The sequence below is a fragment of the Octopus bimaculoides genome, chromosome 14 (genome assembly GCF_046866305.1).
Source record: "Octopus bimaculoides isolate indiv1 chromosome 14, ASM4686630v1, whole genome shotgun sequence".
Taxonomy (NCBI): domain Eukaryota; kingdom Metazoa; phylum Mollusca; class Cephalopoda; order Octopoda; family Octopodidae; genus Octopus; species Octopus bimaculoides.
The window spans coordinates 34,774,309-34,779,308 of record NC_142941.1 but is presented as its reverse complement, the minus strand read 5'-3'; the positions used below and the strand labels follow the sequence as shown (position 1 = coordinate 34,779,308).

Sequence of the window (5,000 nt, the reverse complement as noted above, 5' to 3'; positions counted from 1 at the left end):
GTTTGATTAATGCTGATATCAGCAAACAGATTGTTCGATGAAATTATAAACAAAACCCAGCGGCTTGTTAAGGCTCAAAGTTCCGGATGATTTTGGCTGACGAGACACAACATGTCGAAACACTGATGTCCCAGAATTTTATGCACGAAAGAGCCTAGTGTGTTATGAACACATTGTCGTTGTAAAAAGGAGAAGTTGTTCTCCTGTGACGTACACTACAGCGACTGCGTTTGAAACTGGTGGAGTGTTACCTATTTAGACAACGTCGATTTCATGGAGGGTGTGGGCTAAAGTACGGCCCAAACATTCGATCACTATAAACAAATTATTTGTGCAGGTTGTTCAGCAAGAAATTACAAAACCGTCTTTCTCGGAATACGAATGACTACTGCCATATATTTATATATCACATATATAGGCACACGGATAGATAGAGATATATGGTTACATATATATATATATATATATATATATATATATATATATATATATATATATATATATATATATATATATATATATATATATATATATATATATATATATATATATATATATGTATGTGTGTGTGTGTGTGTGTGTGTGTGTGTGTGTGTACTGTTACTCTTTTATTCTTTTACTTGTTTCAGTCAATTGACTGCTGCCGTGCTGGAGCACCGCCTTCAGTCGAATAAATCGACTTCAGGACTTATTCTTTGTAAGCCTAGTACTTATTCTATCGGTGTGTTTTGCCGAACCGCTAGATACGGGGACGTAAACACACCAACGTCGATTGTCAAGCGATGGTAGGGGGACAAACAAAGACACAAATACATGCACACACACACACACATGGGCTTCTTTCAGTTTCTGTCTACTAAATCCACTCAAGGCTTTGGTCGGCCCGCGGCTATAGTACAAGAAACTTGCCCGAGGTTCCACGCAGTAGGACTGGACCCAGAACTATGTGGTTTCGAAGCAAGCTTCCTACCACACAGCTACCCCTAATATAAAACGATCTTTATTAATTAGTTTAACCGAGAAACAGAATTACTTTTACTGAATAACAAAATGAGTCTGAATTGTGCAATGGCAGATAGAACGTGTATATATATATGTGTGCGTTTGTATGTACGTATATTTATTTATATATGTATATATATATATATATATATATATATATATATATATATATATATATATATATATATATATATATAAACGCACACACGCGCGCGTGTGGATGTATGTGCAAACTAAGCCGTTTCCCCCATTCCGACACACACAGACCTTAACCGTCTACATCGCTCCCTTTATAAACTCATTACCTCACATACATCCCTAGGGACCAGCAAAACAGCAGAAAAATATCCGGGTAGCGGATACTCTAGCTCTCATATGTGTTACAAATTGATTGGGACAGTTACTTCGAATGGTAATTCCTCTTCTCAACTATTCTCAGCACAGACACACATTCACACAGATACCATTTGTAGGTCGATAATGATTTCTGTGGAATTGGTGGGAGTTGGATGAAGTAAGATAGGGGAAAGCATTTGGGCTTGGGTAGAGATAGTGGAGTTAATGTAGGAAGGTCTGTGTAGGGGGTAGGCTACAGTTAGTCTTTTGTTTTTTTAATTTATTATTTATTTAGTTATCTTTTTGGTTTGGATATATTTTTGTTGTTGGTTATATGTAAGCGGGGTGGTTTCTAACAGCAGCCTTTGTGGTGGTGTTACTGGCGATGGTGCTTCTTGTGGTGGCTAGCTACGGTTGTGATGATAGTGTTGCTGTTGCTGGTTGTAGAGGTGGTGGTGGTCGTTGTTGCAGCGGTTAATTTTATGATGGTGCTGCTGCTAATGGTTGATAGGGGTGTAGTAACTCTAGTAGTAGTAGTAGTAGTAGTAGTAGTAGTAGCAGTAGCAGCAGCAGCAGCAACAGTATTGGTGGTACTAGTAGTAGCAGCAACAGTAGTAATATTAGTAGCAATATTAGAGTAGTCGTAGCAGCAGCAGCAGCAGCAGCAGTAGTAGTAGTAGTAGTAGTAGTAGTAGTAGTAGTAGTAGTAGTAGTAGTGGTGGGACAGTTTCGGCGGTGAGGCAGTAGCGAATTTGGTGGCAGTTGGGTGGTAGTGAAAAGTATGGTATTGAAAGGGTAACGGTGGTGGTCTTTGGCGGCGGCGGCGGCGGGGGCAGCGGGGGGCGACGCTGTTTAATGTAGTACAGCTCGGGATCAATAAGGGCTTATTTGCCGTTGTACGAGCAGGCGTTTTAATTCGATTGACCACTCCGCCACCCCGTTCACTCGCTCTTTTAATGCCATGTGACTTGGTGGACGTGCGGGGGTGCGTGTACTGGGGGTAGGTTTATGATAGCGTGGGCGTCTGCGCGCGCGCGCGCGTGTGTGTGAGGGTGTGAGGGTGTGTGCATACTCGTATAAGAGCCCTATCATAGCGTTAAGCAATGCCTCACGTAGCTTTATCGTATTTGTATGCAAGCTTGTATACACAAATAGGCGTAGGTGTGTCTGTGTGGTAAGTAGCTTGCTTACCAACCACTTGGTTCCGGGTTCAGTTCCACTGCGTGGCACCTTGGACAAGTGTCTTCTACTATAACCTCCGACCAACCAAAGCCTTGTGAGTGGATTTGGTAGACGGAAACTGAAAGAAGCCCGTCGCACACACACATATATATATATATATATATATATATATATATATATATATATATATATATATATATATATATATATATATATGTATATGTATGTGTTTGGTCCCCGTAACTTAGCGGTTCGGCAAAACAGACCGATAGAATAAGTACTAGGCTTACAAAGAATAAGTCCTGGGGTCGATTTGCTCGACTAAAGGTGGTGCCCCAGCATGGCCACAGTCAAATGACTGAAACAAAAGAGTAAAGAGAGAATATATATATATTCCCGAGCGTCATACTAATATATACTTTTGTTATTTACACCACCTGTCCTCGTCTGTTGTTATTATTTGTATATTCTCCCATATACACACACACACACACACACACACACACACACACACACACACACACACACATATATATATATATATATATATATATATATATGTATATATACATATATATATACGTATATATATGTATATATATATATATATATATATATATATATATATATATATATATATATATATATATATATATATATATATATATATATATATATATATATACATATATATATATATATATATGTATATATATATGCATATATATGTATATATATATCTATATATATATATATATATATATATATATATATATATATATATATATACATATATATATATATATACACAAATATGTGCGTGTGTAAGCTATGGACACACCAATATCAAAGAAGTTTAACCGCGAAGTTTTTGTGTGTGGCAGATGCACAAGGGCAATAAACACTGAAGATGTACAGAAAACAGGTTCCATCACATGCCAGTGGGGAAAACTAGAAGTAGTTGATAGCTTCCGCTACCGAGGCGACCAAGTCTGTAGTGGGGGTGGTTGCTCCGACAGTGTAGCGACTTGAAGAAAAATAGCCTGCTGGCAACTAAAGGCCTCTAGCTCAGGATGAAAGGTAGACTGTATGAAGCATGTGTGCGAACTGCTTGAGAGAAATGAAGCTGGTATGATCCGCCGGATGTGTAACGTCAGTGTGAGCGACCTGAGTGAAAAGTTGAACATAAGAAGCATCAAATGTGGTGTGCAAGAGAGACAACTGCAATGGTATGGTCAAGTGTTATGTGTGGATGTGGAAGCTGTATGGGGAAGTGCCACACCCTAACTGTGGAAGGAATCTGTGGAAGAGGTAGACCCAGGAAGACACGGGATGAAATGGTAAACATTGAGCCTCACAGAGGGAGTAACAGGGGACAGAGACCTTTGGAGATATGGTGTGATTGAGAAGACCCGGCAACTATTGTGAGATCGCAGCCCTGGCTGATGCCAGTGTTGTATGTCTGGCCCATTTAATAGTAACCCTTGATGCGTCGGGTGATATGATATGCTTGAGAAAACCTGTTGAGTCAAGTAAACCTTTGTTGTACCTGTATTTCAAAGGGTCAGCCTTGTCGCACACTGTGTCACGCTGAATCTACCCGAGAACTACATTAAGGGTACACGTGTCTGTGGAGTGCTCATCCACTTGCATGTCAATTTCACGTGCAGGCTGTTCCGTTGATCGTATCAACTGTAACCCTCGTCGTAACCGACGGAGTGCCAATATTATATATATATATATATATATATATATATATATATATATATATATATATATATATAAGGCCCTTTCTCTCCATTTTCCCCTAACCATCTTCAAGTCTTGAGTTCCCTTTCCTTTTTCCCCTCGTACAAAGTACCATAAGACATTCCTGTTCCGTTTTTCAACTTTCCCATTCCTTTTTTAATTGGCCGTTGTACTGATGAGTCGAGATTTTTCCAAGGCTCTGACATCCTTTCTTCCATTTTTTTTCTCAAGATCGAAAGACACACTATCAACCCTATTAACGATGTTTCTCAAAACTCACCCTACCTTCGTCGCTACATCGAAAAATCTACTGTGCATAGGTACATATATTTCTGTTCTCTACTTTTCTTGTTCTTATCTCTTTTCGTATTTTTTTTTACCTGTTCTCTTCCCACCTTACAGACTTCATTATTTTCTGGACGCGTCCTTGACTCAAATCATTTTTCTTTCCACATTCATTCGACCATCATGTGTCTTCGTTTATATCCCAACGGTTTATGTTGCTGACAGCACCAAATTTGACAATAATATCGAAAGGTATTGAAATTGTAATGACATTCGGTCGACATTTGATGAGGGAATGAGCATGTCGCTGTCGGTTGTCTGTTTTTGTTTACATTTTTTTTTTTTGGTCCTCTTTCCCGCAAATTCTTTTGTACCAACTTTTTCATTATAAACATACAAGCACATATACATACATACGTACGTACATGTATGCCTGTGTATATATA

At 38.8% G+C, this 5,000-nt stretch overlaps 1 protein-coding gene across 10 annotated transcripts in view; it reads left to right on the top strand.

Annotated features, from left to right (window-relative positions):
- LOC106875086 (protocadherin alpha-3) overlaps window positions 1–5,000 on the top strand; it is a 419,220-nt gene that overhangs the window by 295,094 nt on the left and 119,126 nt on the right. For 2 of the 10 annotated variants that reach the window (XR_016244282.1, XR_016244281.1), the window contains exon 3: window positions 4,501–4,589. The exons of the other annotated variants lie outside the window; for them this stretch is intronic. The gene's annotated coding sequence lies outside the window, so the exon portion shown is untranslated. The remainder of the gene's footprint in view (window positions 1–4,500; window positions 4,590–5,000) is intronic. 10 annotated transcript variants of the gene reach the window in all.